This window comes from Sciurus vulgaris (assembly GCF_902686455.1).
Source record: "Sciurus vulgaris genome assembly, chromosome: 8".
Classification (NCBI taxonomy): Eukaryota; Metazoa; Chordata; class Mammalia; order Rodentia; family Sciuridae; genus Sciurus; species Sciurus vulgaris.
Genome location: NC_136468.1, coordinates 87,116,474 through 87,140,687, shown reverse-complemented (window position 1 = coordinate 87,140,687; position 24,214 = coordinate 87,116,474). Strand labels below are relative to the sequence as shown.

The 24,214-nt window shown below is 41.2% G+C and overlaps 1 long non-coding RNA gene across 1 annotated transcript in view; it reads left to right on the top strand.

Annotated features, from left to right (window-relative positions):
- LOC306668082 overlaps nt 1–24,214 on the top strand; it is a 203,049-nt gene that overhangs the window by 375 nt on the left and 178,460 nt on the right. The window lies entirely within an intron of this gene.

The following is a 24,214-nucleotide window of genomic DNA, read 5'->3' as shown; positions in this document are numbered from 1 at the left end:
ATCCCAGGAATTGGTTACTTGTAATTTCTCTTTTTAAAAAATTGATCTTGCTAGGAGTTCATTAATTTAATTAATCTTTTTAAACCACCAATGTTTGGATTTGTTGATTTCTCTCCACTGCATATTTATTTTATATTTCATAGCTTTTGTGCTTTCTGTGCTTATTATCATTATCTTTTGATTTTTCTCGGGTTTAATTTGCAGTCCCCCCCAAGCTTCTCAGATGGAAATGTATCATTAAGCTTTAATTGTTTTTCTTTAAAAAGATATTTATTTAATCTATTCATTTTATTTGAATATATATATTTAGTTTTGTATAGATCTCTTTAAGTACAGCTGTAGCTGTGTTCACAAGTTTTACTGTATTGTATTTTCACTTGTCCAGAACATTTTCTAATTTCAATTTTGATTTCTTTGAAGATCTGTGGGTTATTTAAAAATGAGTTGCTTAATCTCCAAACATTGATGACTTTCTATTTACCTTTCTGGTATTGATTTTTCATTCAATCATTAAAGAAGATATTCTGATTTCAATATAAAATTTATTGAGACTCATTTTATAGACCAGTTTGTGGTTTATTTTGGTAAGTGTTTGGTATGCACTTGGAGTGTACTTTCTCCAGATATTAGGTGGGGCATTCTAAATATGAAAATTAGATCACGTTGATTGAGCATGTTGTTATCATCATCTATATTTTTTGCTGATCTTTTATATGCATATTCAATCAGTTACTGAGAAAGATGTGTCAAGACCAGTGCTACCTGGAATAGGTATGGCTCAAACATCCCCAAATCCAATTTCTATATGGCAACATCTTCCTAGATGAATCTATGTGCTGACTGTACATTGTCTATCGCTGTGGGCTTGGCACTGGCTAATGAGTGAGCAAAAACTTCTTTGGAGCATCAGGTTGAGAAAGAGCAAAGATTTTTGAATTCAAAAAGACCTACAATTAAATCCTATTCTGGCATTTTCTAGCTACACAGACCATAGGCAAAATCACTATCTATCTCTTTGAACCTCAGTGTTTTTATCTCTAAAACTGGATCCATAGAATTTATGGTTAGGATGTAATGAGTAAGAAGCTTCTAGCACTGTGCCTGTGCTGTGGAGATAATCAACATATATTAATTCTGCCCTCTTTTTTTCCCCCAGTCTCTCAAGTGAACAAATGCAGAATGGCCTGGTCGTGTTGGGTTCTGGCTGTGCTGACCGAGGAGCCTCACACTGGTATAGGGCTGGGAATAGGGAGGATTGAGGTGCACTGTTCCCAGGCCTCATGAACAACATCACTGTTTTCTCACCAAAGGAATGGGGACCAGTTCTTAGTTATGTCAGACCCTGCCCAGTATCCTCAGGTTATACAGATGCAGTTAAACATCCCTAGAGAACTGTAAACCAGCACATCCAGAGAAGACATGGCGGACACTGCATTTCTGTCCAGACATGGTAAAGCCTCCCAGAAATCAGAAGTCAACCCAAATATCATTCCAATGTTTTCCTTTTACACGGGACTGGGATCTGTTAGCACTCATCGCTTTCTGAGATTCTCAGTAAAGCACATCACGGGAAAATGTTATTGCCGGTGACTGAAGGAGGGCTGGTAGTTTTAACTCAGCAGGGGCTCCTGCAGGAATGAAAGCTTCCACTCAGGCTGGCGAGGGCATGTCGGGAATGGTAACCTCGCTCTGAGGGTCTATGGAGAGGCTCTGGGAGCCCCTGCATCTCTAGTAATGAAGGACAAGCACTCTGGGCAGATATGAGCCTGTCTGTGCTGTGAGAAATGGTACAGCAGGCGTGAGGTAAGCGCACTCTGTGTAAGCAGTCTTCATCCCAGGGTGGGCTTGGTCTCTGGCAGGCTGCATGAGAATGATTCCAGAGGTCCCCCGGGCTCGGCTGGAAACCAGGTTGAGGCTGACTGGCAATGTCTGCCATGCAGCAGGTTGGGGCTGGTTGACTCATGTGCTCTTTCTTTTCCTCATTGCTTTTAACATGTATATTTTTCAAAGGAACCTGTTTACCTATTGGGAAAAGCTGATGAAACTACAGTGTTATAATGAAAACAGCAGTCCTCTCCCCTCCCTTGAGGCTTGTTCTTCCCCCCACCCAAAGTCCTACTCTTTCAATTTTTAAAAACTGTGACTTTTCAGTCCATTCTTCCATCATGACAGTATTGAACACACACAGGTTGAGAGGATAGTCTGGAAAACCCCATGTTCTGTCACCCAGCTTCAACTGCTGTCATAACCAGTCGTGTTTTCTTATCTTCTTGCCCTTTCAAACTATTTCAAAGCAAATCCAAGTTACCAGTGTCACTTCTGTAAACCATCAAGTATAATTTCCTAAAAGGTAAAGACTGTGGTCTTAGAGAAACCACATGCAATTATCTCCTTAATATCTTTAAATACCCAGAGTTCTAATTTCCCTGATGGCATCATAATTTTTAAAAATTCACCTTAATATTTTTAAACACATGCTTATATTTGAGTCATTTGTTCTCACAGCCAATACCACAGTCTATTTTAGAGCAAGTCTGCAAATCCCCAAGGGGCAGGAAAGTGCCTGTGGGTGAGGCTGATGGTCTCCCAGCTGGGATCCCTCCCCCTGTGGCCTCCCCTGCAGACCTTGGCCTTCTAAGCAGCTGAGTCCTATGATTAGCTAATAGGGGGCTTTGTGTTTTCACTTTGTGAATCTGGGCAAATGCATGAGGAGAGGACTTACATAATAGCACTTGAATTCACTCCGACACTGGAAGAGAGGGGATATAATGCCCATTGTTTCTGAGGGAGCCAGCGTGGTGTAATGGAAAAAAACTCACAGTTGTTGAATCTAGAGGACTTGGGTTTAAACCCAGGCTTTGTCACCTAGCAGCAATGTGACCTTAGGCAAAATATAACCACTTCGGTCTGTCTGCTTTCACTTGTGTGATGCAGGGATAAGAATGCTTACTTTGAAGGGAAATTGTTGTAAAAATTAAATGAAATACACACATAATCCATTGGAATAATATCTGGCATATAATAGGAACTCAATAATTTCACATGCTCTCAGTATATATATGCACATATAATATCTGTATGACTATATAATTATGCATGTTATTTTACTATTTGTAGATAAATGCACAAAAATTGAATTTGCTTTTATTTTGTATATTTCCTATTGTATTGACTTAAAAAACAATGTAGTGTTTCTACTTTAGCTTCAACATGTGACTACTTAAAATAAAAATCTGAAACACACAACACTTCCTTTTAGTAAAACTTCCTTAATTCACATTGAGAATCTTAATTATAGACTTTTTCTTTTCTTTTTTTTTATTGTAAACAAATGGGATACATGTTGTTTGTCTTGTTTGTACATGGGTTAAAGGCATACCATTTGTATAATCATAAATTTACATATGGTAATGTTGTTTGATTCATTCTATTATTTTTTCCCTTCCCCCTCACCCCTCCCACCCTTCTTTTCCCTCTAAACAGTCCTTTCTTCCTCCATTCTTGTCCCCATCCCTAACTCTAACCCTAACCCTAAACCTAACCCTAACACTAACTCTCCCCAACCTCCCCCTTATGTGTCATCATCCACTTATCAGCGAGATCATTCGTCCTTTAGTTTTTTGAGATTGGCTTATCTCACTTAGCATGATGTTCTCCAATTTCATCCATTTGCCTGCAAATGCCATAATATTATCGTTCTTTATGGCAGAGTAATATTCCATTGTATATATATACCACAGTTTCTTTATCCACTCATCAATTGAAGGACATCTAGGTTGGTTCCACAATCTGGCTATTGTGAATTGAGCAGCTATGAACATTGATGTGGCTGTATCTCTGTAGTATGCTGATTTTAAGTCCTTTGGGTGTAGACCAAGGAGTGGGATAGCTGGGTCAAATGGTGGTTCCATTCCAAGTTTTCTAAGGAATCTCCACACTGCTTTCCAGAGTGGCTGCACTAATTTGCAGCCCCACCAGCAGTGTATGAGTGTACCTTTCTCCCCACATCCTCGCCAACACCTGTTGCTTGTATTTTTGATAATCGCCATTCTAATTGGGGTGAGATGGAATCTTAGGGTGGTTTTGATTTGCATTTCTCTTATTACTAGAGATGTTGAACATTTTTTCATATGTTTGTTGATTGCTTGTACATCTTCTTCTGTGAAGTGTCTGTTCATTACCTTAACCCATTTGTCGATTGGATTATTTGTATTCTTGGTGTAGAGTTTTTTGAGTTCTTTATAGATTCTGGAGATTAGTGCTCTATCTGAAGTATGATTGGCAAAGATATTCTCCCACTCTGTAGGCTCTTTCTTCACATTACTGATAGTTTCCTTTGCTGAGAGAAAGCTTTTTAGTTTGAATCTATCCCAGTTATTGATTCTTGCTTTTATTTCTTGTGCTATGGGAGTCCTGTTGAGGAAGTCTGGTCCTAGGCCGACATGTTGAAGATCGGGACCTACTTTTTCTTCTATAATCTGCAGAGTCTCTGGTCTGATTCCAAGGTCCTTAATCCATTTTGAGTTGAGTTTTGTGCAGGGTGAGAGATATGGGTTTAGTTTCATTCTGTTGTATATGGATTTCCAATTCTCCCAGCACCATTTGTTGAAGAGGCTATCTTTTCTCCATTGCATATTTTTGGCACCTTTGTCTAGTATTAGAAAGTTGTATTTATTTGGGTTTGTGTCCGTGTCCTCTATTCTGTACCATTGATCTACCTGTCTATTTTGGTACCAATACCATGCTGTCTTTGTTACTATTGCTTTGTAATAAAGTTGAAGTTCGGGTATTGCGATACCCCCTGCTTAATTTTTCCTGCGAAGGATTGCTTTAGCTATTCTGGGTTTCTTATTCTTCCAGATGAATTTCATGATTGCTTGCTCTATTTCTGTAAGGTACATCATTGGGATTTTAATTGGAATTGCATTGAATCTGTATAGCACTTTTGGTAGTATGGCCATTTTGACAATATTAATTCTGCATATCCAAGAACATGAGAGATCTTTCCATCTTCTAAGGTTTTCTTTAATTTCTTTCTTTAGTGTTCTGTAGTTCTCATTGTAGAGGTCTTTCACCTCTTTTGTGAGATTGATTCCCAAGTATTTTATTTTTTTCGATGCTATCGTGAATGGGTGCACTATCTTTTTAATATATTTTTGTATGCGATTTGCTAAAATTTTATTGAGAATTTTTGCGTCAATGTTCATTAATGATATCGGTCTGAAATTTTCTTTCCTCGATTTGTCTCTGTCTGGTTTGGGTATCAGGGTAATATTGGCTTCATAGAATGAGTTTGGGGGGGTTCCCTCCTCTTCTATTTCATGGAATACTTTGAGAAGTATTGGAATGAGCTCTTCTTTAAAGGTTTTGTAGAACTCGGCTGAGAACCCATCTGGTCCTGGACTTTTCTTTGTTGGTAGGCTTTTGATGACCTCTTCTACTTCATTACTTGAAATTGTTCTATTTAAATTGTGTATGTCCTCCTCGTTCAATTTAGGCAATTCATATGTCTCTAGAAACCTGTTGATGTCTTCGAAATTTTCTATTTTGTTGGAATATAGATTTTCAAAATAGCTTCTAATTATGTTTTGTATTTCAATCGTGTCTGTTGTGATATTTCCTTGTTCATTACGAATTTTAGTGATTTGGGTTTTCTCTCGTCTTCTCTTTGTTAGAGTGGCTAAGGGTTTATCAATTTTGTTTATTTTTTCAAAGAACCAACTATTTATTTTGTCAATTTTTTGTATTGTTTCTTTTGTTTCAATTTCGTTGATTTCATCTCTGAGTTTAACTATTTCCTGTCTTCTACTACTTTTGGTGTTGGTCTGTTCTTCTTTTTCTAGGGCTTTGAGCTGTAGTGTTAGGTCGTTTATTTGTTGATTTTTACTTCTTTTATTGAATGCGCTCCATGAAATAAATTTTCCTCTAAGTACTGCTTTCATAGTGTCCCAAAGATTTTGATATGATATTTCTTTGTTCTCATTTACCTCTAAGAATTTTTTAATTTCCTTCCTAATATCTTCTGTTATTCATTCATCATGTAATAGCATATTGTTTAATCTCCAGGTGTTGGAGTAGCTTCTGTTTTTTACTCTTTCATTCATTTCTAATTTCAATCCATTATGATCTGATAGAATACAAGGTAGTGTCTCTATCTTCTTGTATTTGCTTACATTACCTTTGTGGCATAATATATGGTCTATTTTAGAGAAGGATCCATGTGCTGCTGAGAAGAAAGTGTATTCGCTCTTGGTTGGATGGTATATTCTATAATGTCCGTTAAGTCTAAATTATTGTGTTATTGAGATCTATGGTTTCTTTGTTCAATTTTTGTTTGGAAGATCTGTCCAGTGGTGAGAGAGGTGTGTTAAAATCACCTAGTATTCTTGTGTTATGGTCTATTTGGTTTCTGAAATTGAGAAGGATTTGTTTGACATACATGGATGAGCCACTGTTTGGGGCATAGATGTTTATGATTGTTATGTCTTGCTAATTTATGGTTCCCTTAAGCAATATGTAATGTCCTTCTTTGTCCCTTCTGACTAACTTTGACTTGAAGTCCACATTATCTGAAATGAGGATGGTTACCCCAGCTTTTTTTGCTGAGTCCATGTGCATGGTATGTTTTTCCCCATCCTTTCACCTTTAGTCTATGGGTATCTCTTTCTATGAGGTGAGTCTCTTGCAGGCAACATATTGTTGGATCTTTCTTTTTGATCCAATCTGCCAGTCTATGTCTTTTGATTGATGAGTTCAGGCCATTAATATTCAGGGTTATTATTGAGATATGATTAGTATTCCCGGTCATTTGGTTCATTTTATTTATTCATTTATTTATTTTGACACTACTTGGTTCTTCCTTTATTTGACAATTCCTTTAGGATAGTTCCTCCCATTGCTGATTTGCTTCTTTGTTTTTCATCTCTTCCTCGTGGAATATTTTGCTGAGAATGTTCTGTAATGCTGGCTTTCTTTTTGTAAATTCTTTTAGCTTTTGTTTATCATGGAAGGATTTTATTTCATCATCAAATTTGAAGGTAAGTTTTGCTGGGTATAAGATTCTTGGTTGGCATCCATTTTCTTTCAGGGCTTGAAAAATGTTGTTCCAGGCCCTTCTAGCTTTTAGGGTCTGGATTGAAAAATCTGCTGATATCTGTATTGGTTTCCCCCTGAATGTAATTTGATTCCTCTCTCTTGCGGCTTTTAAAATTCTGTCTTCATTTTGTATGTTAGGTATTTTCATTATAATGTGCCTTGGTGTGGGTCTGTTGTAATTTTGTATATTTGGAGTCCTATAAGCCTCTTGTACTTGATCTTCCATTTCATTCTTCAGATTTGGGAAATTTTCTGATAGTATTTCATTGAATAGATTGTTCATTCCTTTGGTCTGTTTCTCTAAGCCTTCCTCAATCCCAATAATTCTTAAATTTGGCCTTTTCATGATATCCCATAGTTCTTGGAGATTCTGTTCATGATTTCTTACCATCTTCTCTGCTTGGTCCACTTTGTTTTCAAGGTTAAATATTTTGTCTTCCATATCTGAGGTTCTGTCTTCCAGGTGTTCTATCCTATTGGTTATGCTTTCTATGGAATTCTTAATTTGGCTTATTGTTTCCTTCATTTCAAGGATTTCTGTTTGGTTTTTTTTCAATATCTCTAACTCTTTATTGAAATGATCTTTTGTTTCCTGTATTTGCTCTTTTAACTGTCGTTTGGTGCGATCATTCAGTGCCTGCATTTGCTCTTGCATCTCGTCATTTGCTTCCCTGATCATTTTAATTATGTACATTCTGAACTCCCTTTCTGTCATTTCTTCTGCCATGCTGTCGTTGGGTTTCATTGATGTAACATCTAGATTTGTTTGCAGCATTTTCTTTCCTTGTTTTCTCATATTGTTCAGGTATCAGTTGACTGCTGTGATATTGCAGATTTCCTCTATTGACTTATAATATCCCTGAAGATTTCTAGTATATCCCCTCTTAGCCTTCAGTAGCCTGAAGTCTTGGAGGAAGTTGATAATGCGGTGCTCCACAAGGAAGCTGACTCCCTAGGGGTGGTGGCCTTCCGGTGGGGTATATTCCCTGCTAGTGGGCAGAGGTACCTTCGCTTGCTGACGAATGGTCATCCAAAGGGGAAGTAGGATGTGGGCTGATGCAAGGTCAGTTTGGGCCTGTGTCTCTGGTTTTACAGTCCTTTTGGGAGAACCTCACCCGGCAGGGAGGACTCACCCGGTGGGGAGGTCTCGCTGGTCAGTTCCCCTCCTAGAGGTTCCGTTCAATTCACAACTACCGCCTGGGCTGGGCAGCCTTCTTCTGCAATGTTCCGAGGGACCCGGACCTACCTCCTGGCCTTGGAAGCCTCGCCCTTCGCAGACGAATATCCTTAGGCTGCCTCTCCTCAGAGAAGCTGCCTGCAGTCCTGGAGCCTTCGCTCCGCACCCCTCAGTTTGTCTGTGCGGCTCTTCCACCAAGAAGCCGCCTAGGCCCTGGGACCCTGCTCTGCACTTTTCGCCTGGCTATGTGGCCCCTTCTCTGAGCAGCCACTTGGAGCCCCTTACAGTCGCTCTGAGTGACCCGCCACACGCCTTTTCCTCTGGCAGCCACCTGGTGTTCCGTGCGGTCACTCTAAGTCCAAGTGACCCACCACGCACCTCCTTCTCCACCAGGCAGTCACCCAGAGATCTGGTGCGTTCATCACGAGTCCCAGGAACTCACTGTGCACCTCCTCGTCCCGACTGCCACCCGTAGCCCTGGTGCAGTCACTTCGAGCCCAAGCACCCCGCCGCGCTCCTCCTCCTTCTCCAGACAACCCCCCTGTGTTTAGGAGCGGATGCTCTGAGTCCAAACCACTCACCACGCTGCTCCACCGGATAGCCGACCGGAGCCCTGGCGCAGCTGCTCCAAGTCCAAGCGTTGTGCCGAGCCCGTATTTCTCCTTCTCCTCTGGGCAGCCCCCTGTGTTCAGGGGTGGTCGCTTTCAGTCCAAACAGCTCACCGCGCACCCTCTCCTTTGGGCAGCCTCCCAGAGCCCGGGTGAGTTGTGCCGAGTCCAAGCGCTGTGCTGAGCAGCCACCTCTCCGATGCTCCCAGTTGTCCGCGTTCACTGCTCCAGCGGGGGGAGGGGTGTCTTCATCGGGCAGCTCTACTTCACAAAGTTCCCTGCGTTCGGGGACTACTGCCCCATCCGGGACGCCTCCCCAATGGGAGAGACTCACCCGGCTGCTTTGAGTTGGTCCCAAGTCTCTCAATATCTCCTCTTCTTGAGTCCTGAGCCCACGCTGCTCCTCCGGATAGCCGCCCGGAGCCCTGGTGCAGCTGCTCCAAGTCCAAGCGACGTGCCGAGCCTGTATTTCTCCTTCTCCTCTGGGCAGCACCTTGTGTTCAGGGGTGGTCACTTTCAGTCCAAAGAGCTCACCGCGCACCCTCTCCTTTGGGCAGCCTCCCAGAGCCCGGGTGGGTTGCGCCGAGTCCAAGTGCTGTGCTGAGCAGCCTCCTCTCCAATGCTCCCAGTTGTCCGAGTTCACTGCTCCAGCGGGGGGAGGGGTGTCTCACCAGGCAGCTCTACTTCACAAAGATCCCTGCGTTCGGGGCTACTGCCCCGTCCGGGACACCTCCCCAACGGGAGAGACTCACTCGGCTGCTTTGAGTTGGTCCCAGGTCTCTCTATATCTTCTCTTCTTGAGTCCTGAGTCCTGGAGCAACACGAAACGCAGCCACCCTCTAGTCCGCCATCTTGAATCCCCCTTAATTATAGACTTAAAGGAATAAAATAAATTTTGCTAGTTTCATGTAATGCTAACTAATGGAGTAAATTCTTCTTTCTTGGGTGACCTGCTTTAATGGACACAAGACTCATACGGTTACAAGTGTTTTGATCATGGCTCCACTTGACAGTGAAAGTTGCACAAAATAGCTTAAATAAAGAAGAATTTTATTGGTTCACAGAAATGAGAAGTCTACAGGTTGAATTGTCGTCCATCAAGCCATAATCCAGTGGCTCATAAAACATTAGATTTTTGCCTTTATCTTGCCATTTCTCTTGCCATTTCTCCATCTCTCAGCTCTGTGCATTGGCATCAATCTGTAGTTTCTTCCATTTTTTTAAAGGAATTCAAAGTAACTAAATGCATCTCAGTTTGTGTGGTTCTTGCAGCTCTCAAACCCAGGGGAAGATAATCATTTCTTTCCCAGGATCCATACATCCCATCTCAGGGAAGACTCTGATTGGTTCATTTTGGTCATGTGTTCCTACTGAGGTGCGATGAGAGCATGGGGCTGGGTTGGTTGCTAAGACGGTCCCTCTAGGAACAGACCACGTGGATGTAAAGGGGAGATTCTGCAAAGGAAAAGCAGAGAGTTGATACCACATAAAGGATGCTGCTCAGGGGAAATAATTGCATCCTTTACTTATTTGGCAGATGATTAGTGGTTATGACAGAAAATATATTATGCTTTATGAATCAGTTTCTTCCTCTAATTAAAGCGAACATTCTTTTATTTAAAATGTTTATCCTATTAATTCCATACCAAACAATTTATTTACAAACAATAATAAATGACAATGTTCTGAAGTGCTATTCTAAGCAAACCACAGGTCTTAACCCAATTTAATCTTTGCCAAAATTACATGTTTTACTCCCATTTTACAGGTAGTAAACTAAGGCAAGGAACAAAACTTTCTCCGATCATACAGAGAGTAATTAGGAAAGAACTCAGATTCAAACTTGGGCAGTGTGACTACAGAGCTGGCTTTCTGAATACTGTACTCATGAAAAGAGTTTCCATTCAGCTTGTGTCACAGCACCACAGATAGTAACTAAACCAAGTTCATGTTCCTTGTTCCTTGTAATACACAATACGTTAAATATTCTTAAATTCAATCCATCAAAGACTAAGGAGTTAGCTCAGTGGGAAGCATTATGTTAAGTATCTTAGGGGTCAGGAAGGTCACATGCAAAATAAGAGGATCAGATCCTTTGCTTTAAGCAATTTATAATTCTGTTTGGGAAGATAAAACATGCAAATGGGAAACAGGAAAACAAAGACAAGACAAAGTGCAATCACTATGGAAAGCAGTAGAAAACTTGGAATGGAACCACCATTTGACACAGTTATCCCACTCCTTGGTTTATACCTAAAGTACTTAAAATCAGCATACTACAGTGATGCAGCCATATCAATGTTTACAGCAGCTCAATTCACAATGCCAAGCTATGAAACCAACCTAGGTGCCCTACAACGAGTTAGTGGATAAAGAAAATGTGATACATATACATAAAGGAATATTACTCAGCCATAAAATACAATGAAATTATGGCATTTGCCAGTAAATGGATGGAACTGGAAACTCTCATGCTAAGTGAAATAAGCCAGTCCCTAAAAATCAAAGGCCAAATGTTCTCTCTGATATGTGGATGCTAACCCACAAAAAGAGAGGGTAGGGAGGGGAAGAATAGAAGTTCATTGGGAATGAAGGGAAGGGAGTGGGGATGAGAATAGGAAAGACAGCTAGAATGAATCAGACATAACTGTCCTATGGTTATATATGAATACACGACCAGTGTAAGTCCACATCATGTACAACCAAGAATGGGTCCTAAGTTATACCCCATGTATGTATAATGTGTCAAAATACACTCTACTGTCATTTATATCTAAAAGGAACAAATAAAATAAATAAAAATAAACAATAAAATCCAGTAAAGCCACCCATGGGCCCTAGCAAAAACTTACGGAAAGGATTCAATAATCATTAACCCTAGGAATAATAATGAACATTGATTCATGCTACATGTCCCATTCTCTCCGCTAACCCCCCAGTGTGCACTCTCATGGAATCCTCATCATGAGCCTGTGAGACAGGAGCTATCATTACCTTTATTTAAGAATATGTGGAAACTGAGTCACACAGATGGATATGCGAGGTCACACAACAGGTAAACAGAACTGGGATTCATACTGAAGTTGACAGACTGAGAGTCCAAGTTCCCAACCACTAAGCCCTTGGTATATCTCATTTAAAAAATGTTGAGCTGCTGTCATGTGTCAAGCACATGGGGAGGACAGATAAAGTGTTCACTGGATTCTAGATGTGGGAAGGTATCCTTGGGTGCCCAGGTGCAAGAGTGTAAGTGGGTTGGGTTCCACCACCTGCCCTAGAGCAGCAGAACAGTTGACCTGACAAGGGACAGAGACACGCGTGGCCCAGTGTGCACCACACCAGGAAATGCCCAGGCTCTGTTTTGTTCTAACTGGATCAGTTTGGTAATTCCCACAGCGTGTCCTTCCGGGGGCCATACATCATCTGGGTGCTGCTAGGAAAGTGAAGGTTGGACTATTATACAGCTGTCTAAATTTACCCCAGGAAGACAGCAAGGTCAGATTATTCACAGGTTCAGCTCACATCAGCATAATCTGAGTGAATCATCCCCAAAGTCCAAACCAAACAGAGCAATAGAACATGTGAATGAAATACAATCATCAGACACGAAGGCAGGAGAAACTGACAAAAGCAGCAGAGCAACATTTTCTGACCCATCATCCTTTTGGTTCCAGTGTCCATAAGCACACCTTAGATCCCTAGGTCCTCAAACCCCAGGAGGAAGAAACAGGATGTATGTGTGTTTATTTCGTGAGGATGCATAGTGTGTGTGTGTGTGTGTGTGTGTGTGTGTGTGTGTGTGCACATTCATGGACCACGACACTGTTGTATGTGTTAAATGGCTAAAAAATTGAGGAGAGTGTTAAGCTCTGCTTTAATTGGATTTTCTAAAGCATAAATGCATGCTAGGGAAGAGAGGTGCATTCCTTGATCCATGTCTTCCCTCAGTGTATGCACAGCTGGTTAGGAGTCCCTCTCTTGCCTAATTATGGGGATTTATTCTGCTCATGCTGAGAATTGCTGCCTGTGTGCTTGTCTAGAAGCTGATATCAAACCCACGTGACCAGAAATGCCCTTGAAATAGCACCAGCATGGAGACTGGACTACACATTATGAAATGTGTATGGAAACAAATGATGCAAAGAAACATGATGCCCAGCTCTGGCCTGGATAGAAGGTCCCTAGAAGAAGGGCTTCAAGTGATACTTCAGAAGTATACCCAATGGATTCATCTCAGGTGGGATCAATGAAGCTAAACCTCCAAAAGCTTTTGAATGAAGGTCAACTTTTGCTGTGATGGGAGGTGGGGTTAGGGTGGTGTCTCCAGGCTGGGAAAAAAGAGAAACTGTCTTGTGCTCTTGCCCAAGATTGTCTGTTGTCCTCACCAGGACTGGAACTAGGGGGACGCAAGCTAGGCCACTTAGGGTGCCTTTAAGGGGATGTCCTTCTTGGGTACAGCCAGAAGGATCTTTCAAGTATGCAAACACAAGACCCAAAGATAAGTCTACATGCATTCAAAAGATCTGTGTCAGCTGGGAGGTTCTGAAACATAAAATACAGACTCTGGGTTAGCAGATTCTGAATTTCTGTATTTCCTACAAGTGTCATGTAATTTTGATGCTGCTGATCTGGGAATCACACTTAGAAGAGTGAGAATTCAGGTGACAGCAAAATCAGGCTGCGAGTCACATCAGTTTGCCACTTGTTTGTGTAAATAAAGTTTTATTGGAACACATACATTTACATATATCTATGGGCACTTTCTTGCTACAGTGTCAGAATTGAATTGCTGTGACAAAGACTGTACAGACCATAAATTTATCTACCTGTACAGAAAAGTTTGCTTTTCCTGATCTATGGACTCTGATTTTGTTTCTCATCCCTCACTCTTCAGTCAAATACTTTCATTTTGGGGGGTTCGCAAATGAAATCACCTCTGCCTTGATGTGCTGTCTCTTCTCTTTGTGGACTCATACCTTGTTCTGACCTCAGCTTGGGTATCATTTCTCCCATTGATGCCTTGCGTGACCTCTGAAGGCTGAGCTTCGTGACTGGCACGTATGCTTCGAGAGTCTGGAACTTCATCTCATGACAGTAATCAGGGCAGGGCAGTAATCAGGGCAGGGCAGTAATCAGGGCAGTAACTGCCCTGCATGCTAATTGTCTGTAATCATCACCTGAATGTCCTGTTAGATCCCAGGCTTCCTGAGAACGGGGACTATATCTGTTAACTAGAGTGGATTCTAAGCACTAGGCACATAATATTTAAATTTGAAAATGTTATGAGAACTTTAGATACATTTCTTGTTTTTAAGTACTCTGAATAGAGAGAGCTCTTAACAATTCAGAGAAGCTCAATCTAATCTGCTTCCCAGTGCTGGTCTCCTTGAAGAGGATGAAACGCTCAGTGGCCGTCCACTATGGGGGGAAAATGCCACCATAGTTGGCTACCACCACACAAACCAGCACCCACACACACAGACACATGTACTTAGCTGCTCTCAGTTTTTATTTCTGGGTGAGACAGAGGATCTACATATTTTTTGAGGTTAAAATCCTTGAGAATTTAAGAATGGATCTATTTCCCGGGAATCTTCTGCACTGGGCTGCTTAAGAGTTAAAGGTAACAGTTTTGGTGGTGGAAGATGGGGTGGGGAGTGAAGAGTGAAATTCTTGCTTAAAATGATTCTTGGACTGCATTTATTACTGTTTTCCTTTAATATGGAAAATGAAAATCCAGTTCAATGGACCACTTCAAGAAGGTAATCAGGCATTAGGTCATCTGCCTCTTTCCGGAGAGCAGGCATTGACTTGCAATTCTCCCTCCACTCGGCAGGGCCAGTGGAATCTTGGGTGAGGAACCTGAGTTCACCTAGTGAGTGGCTAAGACCTGGCCAGGGTTCTGGATGCTGAGGACAGGTCTCTGCAGGGGCCTTGGATTCTTTTTTAAACCAGCCAGTATGTACTTCCAAAGAGGCCTCTCTGCAGTGTGAAGGGGCGTCTTTTGGCAAATGTAAAGATGTCAAGCCAACCTTTGGCTGCAAGTTGGTGAGATTATTTGGGTGAGATGGTCTGAGCTAACCAGATACACCTCAAACCACCAGTTCTTTAATTCTTTCCTGAGATCTTTAAATCATCGCCACAATGTTTGCAGATCAAGAAGCATTTACCTCTTTTCTTCACTCTTCTTTCTGCTCTTTTATGGCCCCTTCCACCAGGCCCCGTTCCCTCTAGTTCATGGTTAACTATCAGAACCTGTGTGTGTTTAGTGCCACTGCTTTTTCAGGACCACAGATGTGTGCCCATGCTTGTTTAATATCATAGGTATTTCCTCCAATCAATCTCTCTCTCTCTCTTTCCCTCTCTCTCTTTTGAAGCAAGAAAAAGGCTCCTTAGGAGAAATTATGTAACTCTAGAAAGAGCAGCCAGCATTTGAGACATCCTGTGACAGTGAAAAGCCAAATTCCAGATGTTGGGTTTTGATTTTCCAAAGAAATATGTGCAAGGAAGGGTGGGATCGGAGTTGGATCAGGAACTCATTAGAGATTTGCTGAGTTCTCTCTCTGCATGGTTGAGCTCAGGGCAGGCAGATGAGCAGGGCTTGGGGCACAGGCCACAGTGGGATGTGCCTCTGGCCTATCTGGGAAGCTGTGAGTTGGGCACAGTCTTCCATCTTGCACAGGCTCAGTCCAACCCTTCCTGATATTCCCAATAAATGCTTACTTGAGAACTTCTCAGGAAGGACAAGCAGGATAAGTCTTTGGAATAGATAGTTTACTTATTTATTTTTTGCTGTGCCTCTCTGAATATGTTGAATGAGAAACTTCTGGATTAAAAAAAAAACAAAACTTTTATCCTCCCCCCCTCTTTTTTTTTTTTTTTTTTTTATATATGAAGTAGCTGTTCTCTCTCTCTCTCTTTTTTTTTTTTTTAGTTTTGTCATAGTTAGGATTGTTCAGGCCACACACATACTTTTTATTTTGGGCAACAAGTAAACGAACAAAGTTCATAAATTACACTCATAAACATTTAGTATATGTAGATGTGTTGAGGGTTTTTAAAGAAAAGAAAAGAAAACCAAGTTTGGAAGGAAAGAAAATCCTTCATTTTACTGTTTGAAAACTTGAGAGTGGTCACTGAGAAAAAGAAATGAACTTTAAAAGCTTTCAAAGGAATCCTATTCCTGTCCCAATGTAACAGCAAGGAAAACATCTCTTGATTTTAATAAAAATTTGAATGAAGTGAAACATAATGACAGGGTGAGGAAATAGTTGTATTTAGAGTCGATGAATCATGGAGAAAAAGAAAGCATGATCCTGGAACTAATCAATGATCTAATATGGAGCTACTCAGGGTCAGACAGTGGGTGGGGGCCAGGGAATCTGGTTTTCTCGCCTTCCCTTCCTGGGGGGAAGTCTGCACTGTCCTCCTATGTCTGGAACAGAAAAATTATGTGTACCCAACTTTATGAGACTTTAAAGCACAACCGTTTGAATACATCAGAGTGGATGCTGGGCTAAAAATGGTGCTGGCACTGGGAAAATGTTCTTGACTTTATAGTGTTCAACCCTGGATGTGTCTAGTATATCTAATGATTTTTAAAGAAGGTTTGGCTTTCTAAAACATTGCACAATATTTTCTTTTGGGAATCTCATTGCATAAAGTGAGATATTCTTATTCTATCTAATTTCCTCTGAGGTTTATAGGAGTATCATTTTTTTGATACTTCTCTGCTCAACAACTTCCATTGGCTTCCCTCTGCCTATGGCAGGGATTCTCAACCTCAGCACAAGTGCCTTTGGGGCCGGGTTACTCTTGCTGTAGGGGCCTGTCCTGGAGCAGTGGTAGGACCGAATGGAAACAATGACAACCAGCAGCTCTGCTTACTGACATTTAACCATAGAGGCTTGCAGTGGCTAATAGGTACCTGTATTCTTAGTGCGGTAGAAGTTCCTAAGCTGTATGAGCTAATGTCCTTAGGCTGTTGACAAGCTCACACCCATATAAGGAATGTAGAATGCACTCTCCAATAGAATTGCACCAACTCCATTACCTTGATCTACCCCAAACTTGCTTATGTATAAAAGTAAAAGCCCTGCTGTGCTTGGGGCTCAGACTTCAGGAATTATCCTCTGGGCCACGGCACCACTAATGAAGTGTTGCTTCCAGATCTTGGTGTCCTGATCCTCATTTCCTGCTACAGGGTATCGTGCAATGTTTAGCAGCCTCCTTGGCCTCTACTCAGCATGCTGCCCTAGTCCATTCTGGCTGCTAAAATAAAATACCATGGATTACGTGCTTACAAGCAACACCACAACTTTCTCACAGTTCTGGGGAGTCCAACACCAAGACATCAGCAAATTTGGTATCTGTTGAGGTTTGGTATCTAATTTGGTATCTACTTCCTTATGGACAGATATCTTCTCACCCTAACCTCCGATAGTGGGAACGTCAGAAGTTTCTTTTATTAGGACACTAATGCTTGATTAGGATTCCACCCTTATGACCTAATCATCATCCACAGCCTTACTTCCAAATACCATCACCTGAGAGGTGAAGATTTCAACTTGAATTTGAGAGGGATATAAACATTCAACCATATCACACTCTCAGTTGTGACAATCAAAAATGTCTCTGGATGTCACCAAATGTTCCCCAGGGCAGAGGATCAAAGCCAGTCCTGTGAGAAACATTGGTCTACTGAATAGAGCCTAGGTCTTCTCTTCTCCAGTACTAAAGGTCTGGTCTCCATTTCCCTACTCTCTCCTTGAGGCACATCTATTTCCAGTCTCTCAAGCGCCATACTATCCCATGTACTTTGCTCATTGTTCGTGTGTCTTCCTTCCCTTGAAATACCCTTCTTTTTGCTATCCCCATCCAAATCTTCAGTATATACCCACAGCTCCACCTTCTTCAGATTTCCCTGTCCAGTGGTTTCCTCTTCCTGATACCAGTAGAGGGTATTGTTCCTCTTGCTCTCATGGGGACAAACAGAAACTTCAAATGTGCTTAGGGATATCTGAGAGCAGGGGACCTTGAGCTCCTGGAGGGAGAACAGGGAAAAACTAAGACTCCAGAGTAGAAATTACCGACACACAGAGGGCGCAAGACCCAACAAAGCTGTGTAGTGGGTTACGGATATGCCTAGTGGCCATCCAAGTAGCTTGATGCCAGAAGTTCAGATAATGACGAGAAGCCTGAGGATGCAGCACAGTGGTAAAGCATTTGACTAGCATGTGTGAGGCGCTGGGTTCATTCCCCAGCACCCAACCAAACCAAACAAAAACCTCCCCAAACAGATAGGGACAAGGCACATGGCTATTGGGATGACAATAGCATTGAGGAGCAGCTTCATTGCATTACCTTGGCACTTCAGGCACTAGGTGGCAATACTGGGGGAGTGGCTTTGAGGTTTAGGAACTCCAGAATTCCATCAGATTTACCTCCAGTCATTTCCAATGATGATGAGGAGGAAGGAGGATGATTCTACCACTTGGAGTGACCAACCTGCCCAATTTGTCCCAATTTGACTGGGACAGGTGCTGGGATCCCATAGCAAATGGAACTGCCATCTTGAAATTGAGAGTCTTGTGCATACGGAGAAGAGTTGGTGATGCTATTACTGTATTACTACTAGAATTACTACTGGAATCACTGCTAGGGTTTATAATATTTGCCTGTAGAATTTAAGATATAGTTTAAATTTTCTCAATTTAATACAAAACAATTGGGAGCTAATCCAGAATTATTTTTTATCTGTAACATATAATTCAAGAAAAATAACTGCTTACCACACATACACCTTCCAAAAAATTCCCACCCTGGTAAAGTGTCTCCTGTGTAGAATTCTGGAGTTGCCATTGCTAAGCCCTGATTGTGACCTGCAGAGAACCTCTTCCTTAGCATTGGGCCCTTCTGATTTGGGTCAGGCCACTCATGGCAATGAGAGTCTACAGTCTCGAAAGAATATCCAGATATTCGAACACACATGTTTTCTTTTCCATTTCCACAGTTTAGGCCTTTTTACTGAGCAAGTCACGGGACTGACACCACCTACCCAACCTGGGATTGCTGTAGGCAACTGTTCCATTTAGAAAGCGCCTTGAGTTCCAGATAATTTACTTGGTTAATCAAGATTCTCCAACAAGATAAAAACAAACCAATAAAAGTAGTTTAATTTTGTTTATCCGAGTAGACTTTGCCACAAAAATGAGTCCTGAATTCTAATCTCATATTTGTTATTGACAGGCCATATAACTTTGCATAGAAGAGTTAGCTTCCTTCAACTCCTGACTTTCTCATCTGCCAAGAAGGGATTGTATTAGTTTGTTGTCCTAATTAGTGATGATTAGTTTGCATCCGATGAGGTGAAAATGTACTGAGAAGTGGAAGGGGCTGTAGAAATGGAAGTTTTTGCAGAGAAAGTGATTTTCTTTGGTAACTTTTAAAAAAAGAATATTATGTTAAACTTAACCTGGATTTGTGTGCAAAATCTCACAATGTATTAGCACTCGATTTTGTCTGTGCAGAGGTTCTGAGGTGTTCTTTTTGGCAGAGGTTATCATTCCACTAACTGTGCAGTCCTGAAATTTGGTTCCTGAAACAGAACATGTGGAATGGAGACAATGGAGTTCTCTGGCCTCCAACTCCACTAAACATCATGGGACTTTGCAAGAAGTCCCTTGATGGTAACTCTGAGCCACAGTACTCTTAGAGTATGAATAGCTCTAAAGCATTAAAAGCCCAGACAGATCAAGGTGACTGGCAAACTAAACCCAACTTGAAATTCCAGCTCAGAAGAAAACCTACCAACCATCTGATTCCTGAGTGATGTTTCATCCTGGGTGCTAGGGCTAAGTGTCAGCTAAGACATAGGGCCTACTTTTTCAATAGGATTTACCATGATGAGAATGTCACAGAAGTTGTTACAGAATGTGCATATGGAGGAATGGGTGACGAAGGAGCATGCCAACTTTTGGATCATCCAAACTGTATATGAAGAGCTTCATTCTTCACCCGTGCCTTTGAATGAAAGAGTAATATTAAAGATAATAATTTTTGTATTATTTTGGCTCGTTTGAGATGATAATGCTGTCTTTGCCTTAATGTCTACTGACAATATCTAAGGATGTGTTAGGACAGGAAGATTTAACTTTGGCTTCATTCTGTCAACTGGTCTCTCCTACAGAAGGACAATTGGACTGTCCTGTGGTGGAAGGTGTGAAAGGCTTACTCCCAGGGAGTCAGGGCCTACTACTGGCAGGTGGAAGAATGGAGGAAAATTGCCATATAGCCTGAGGCAGTGGTGAAAAAACTTCAACTGTGTGGCTGGGGACAAGATTCTCCAAGAGCAATGGCAGCTGGGTCAAAGTCAGGGCAAATGAGGAAGGGAAGATGAACTTCAAGCTCATGCATGCTGCTTCTCAGGAGTCCTGTCTTCCACAACTGTAGCTGCTTGAGGGTGTCAGATAAACTTTACTCCTGACTGTGGGTACCATGTCCTCATTTTCCTCCTGAACTTGTGTCCTCTCTGGGCTTCATCCACTTCACTGTGATTTTTATCTTTGGGGATCCAGCTCACCCTTCAAGGTCCATATATATATATATTTTTTATTGTAAACAAATGGGATACATGTTGTTTCTTTGTTTGTACATGGCGTAAAGGCATACCATTTGTGTAATCATAAATTTACATAGGGTAATGTTGTTTGATTCATTCTGTTATTTTTTCCCTTCCCCCCACCCCTCCCACCCCTCTTTTCCCTCTATACAGTCCTTCCTTCCTCCATTCTTGTCCCCCTCCCTAACCCTAACTCTAACCCTAACACTAACTCTTCCCTCCCCCCATTATGTGTCCTCATCCACTTATCAGTGAGATCATTCGTCCTTTGGTTTTTTGAGATTGGCTTATCTCACTTAGCATGATATTCTCCAATTTCATCCATTTGCCTGCAAATGCCGTAATTTTATCATTCTTTATGGCTGAGTAATATTCCATTGCATATATATATACCAGAGTTTCTTTATCCACTCATCAATTGAAGGACATCTAGGTTGGTTCCACAATCTGGCTATTGTGAATTGAGCAGCTATGAACATTGATGTGGCTGTATCTCTGTAGTATGCTGATTTTAAGTCTCAAGGTCCATCTTAAATGATTCCTTCTCCATGGAGAGTATCCCTGAAGTGCTCTCTCCTCACTCTAGCTGTGGTACCTAGACCTCTGAAGTAAAAGAAAACAAAAATGAAACAATATTAGGATTTGAGAAGGATAGATTTTGAATTGACAACCTTTAATTTACTAAGTAATGATATTTAAAAAGGTACTGACAGAACAGTTTTCTACTTTTAATTTTAAAATGGTTAATATGTTAACTTCAAAAGGTAAGAAAGACATGATTCCAGGACAAACAACAGTTTTAAAAAATAAAACAAAATATGAGAAATGGTGGAGTGAGACAGACATCATTACCCTATGTACATGTATGATTACACAAATGGTATGAATCTATATCTTGCACAACCATAGAAATGAAAAGATGTACTCCATTTGTGTACAATGAATCAAAATGCATTCTGTAAAAATAAACAAATTTAAAAAGCTATGTTACAAAAAACAAAGTTAATGTGAAAAAAATCTATGTATTTTTCTTTCCTCATTTCTCTACATTTCTGAAAAATTCACTATGGATATTGATCTTTCTACTAACTGCAGTGTCAACATCAAACCTGTGACCATTCATTGGTATTTCTCAGGCCCTTCTTCAGGTTCCCATTAGACTGATACTTTTTGGGTTCATATCTATAGTATCCTAAGCTCTCTGATCTTAAAACCCAACTTGTACTCATTTCGATATTCCTTAGAGCATTAGCCTAGGGTTGATCCCCACCAAGTTTCAAATAGATTGATGACATGCTATGTTTGAACAAGGAAGACTACTGAGCAAACCAGAAAAAAATGGTAGGAGCTTTTCCCAATGTCCTTGGCTGCGTCAGTTTCTGAGAGTTCTGAACTATAACCAGAGCCATGGTAGACTGATTGCCTCGATGACCCCCATTCTACATCCCTCCCTAAGCCATGGTACTCCCTCCAAGGAGCCCAGGCATGTGATTTGTATGGAATGACTGGGTGCTAGTAGACATGATGTTAGTAGAAGCTTGAAAAGGCACTTGCTCATTTCTATTTGTGGTCTTGCTTTCTGTTGTTGCCTTGTGGAGAACATGTTTGAGCTAGTCTGCTGGAAAATGAGATAACTGAAGAGAGATAAGTCATCCCGGTCATCTGATCAGGGCCAACCTAGATCAGCTGGCAGACATCCACACCCAGACACATAAGCGAGCAAACCACTGTTATTGGCAGAGGCAATTGATGGGTCAACCTGCCGCTGACAGTAGCCTGTGGGAGAGTCCCAGCCAAGACTGGCTGAGCTCAGTCTGGATTAACCAGATCCTCTGATGAGTTAAACTGACATTTATTGTCTGCAACTGAGGTTTTATTGTTGTTTATGATAACACTTTATTGGGACAATGGATAATTGATATGAGAAACTATGGACTAAAAGGTAAAAAGGGTAGTATGTTAATTTCCTAGGGATGCTATAATACACTGTAGAAACTGGTAGCTTAGAGTAACTCATTCATTGTCCCACAGTTCTGGAGGTTGGGAATCTGAAGTCAAAGTGTTGCTTTTCCCTTTGAAGGTGCTAGGAAAGGATCTGTCCCTTGTCTTTCTCTTAGTTCCTGGAAGCCCTGAGCATTCTTCGGCTTGTAGACATATCACCGACTCCATCTCTATATGGTCCTGCCTATGTTATCACTTTCACCCTCTCCAGGAGTCCTGACCCCAAACACCCATCCTCTGCAAATGATTTTGCTAGTCTGAACTTCTACATGGTAAGTACTCACTTAATTCTGAGTTAAACACATTAAATGCATCTAAGTGTTTTCAAAGCAGAAGACCACAAAAATACCCAAGTTTTTATACTTAAACTTAAACCAAATAATACAAGCCCACCACCTCTTGATGCCACAGTGGTGTGGTGCTTTGGATTTTCAGACTTTCTCAGCCAACAAAGAGAGGGGAGAGCTCCTAAATTTTACAAACATACTATTAGCCAGTCCTATCAGATTGATTTTAATTCACTGCTATAGAAAATGCTTTGCCCAGCTCTGGCTACAAATTTTCCTGCCATTTTGGAGAGATTTGGATTTATTGTCTCTCAACACAAGCTTCCATTATCTCTTGTCAAGCCTGAGGTCAGGTGCAAATGAGTCATTTTACTCTGACTTTTTCTAAGTTTTAAAAATTAAACCTTTCTTCTAAGCTGGGGAATGCTGCCTCGAGAGAACTCAGGGAAGAGAATAAAGAGAATACCCATTGGCCATTCTCCAAAAACTATGTAGGACTTGCAGCCCAAGCTGGTTTGAGCACACGTGATTGCTCTACCTGCCTTCTAGCGAACAGTAACTGCACCTCATACTGCACCTACATCTACACCCAGAGAAACTGCCATTACTCTTCACAAAAAGGGCAGTACTTGGTCTAAGTGTTGGGCAATTTGTTAATAGTTAACTAGTCTTTGGTTCTGAAGAGCTGGCAGACAGGAGGATGTGAAGCTCAGATTAGTGATTCTCCACATTGGCTGCACAGTAGAAGCATCTATGATGGCTAATTTTATGTGTCAACTTGACTGGGCCACAGTGTCCAGATATTTGGTTAAATGCTATTTGGTTGTTTCTATGAGGTATTTTTTTAAAAATCAATATGTGACATTTAAATCAATGGACTGGGTAAAGCAGGTGTCCTTAATATAGGTGAACCTCATCCAATTAGTTGAAGACCTGTATACAGGAAAAGGTTGACTTCTCCTGAGGAGGAGGGTGTTCTGCAGCAGACAGACTTCAGACTTGAGCTGCAGCATGGTTCTTCTCTGGGCCTCTGGTGTGCTGGGTCATCCTGCTGATTTTGGACTAACCCATCACCATAATCCGTGAACAAAGTCCTTAAAAATAATTCTTTTGATACACCTTCTGTTGGTTCAATTTCAATGGAGAATGCTGACTAATATAATACCCGTATCTAAGCTGTTTCCTCAGTGATTCTGATGCAAGTGACCTGGGGTAGGCAGGGAGACAGTACTAATTTTAGAAGATCTCCTGGTGATTTTTGTGTGACCAGGGTTGAGAACTATTGCCAGAGTCACACTTTTCTTCTCACACGTGAAACAGGCCCTGGCTCAAATCATTTCACTATCATTTAAGTCCTGACCTTTTCTTTAGTTGGCTGCATAACTTTTTGAGCCTCAGCCTTCTCCTCTGTAGAGATAATAATAAC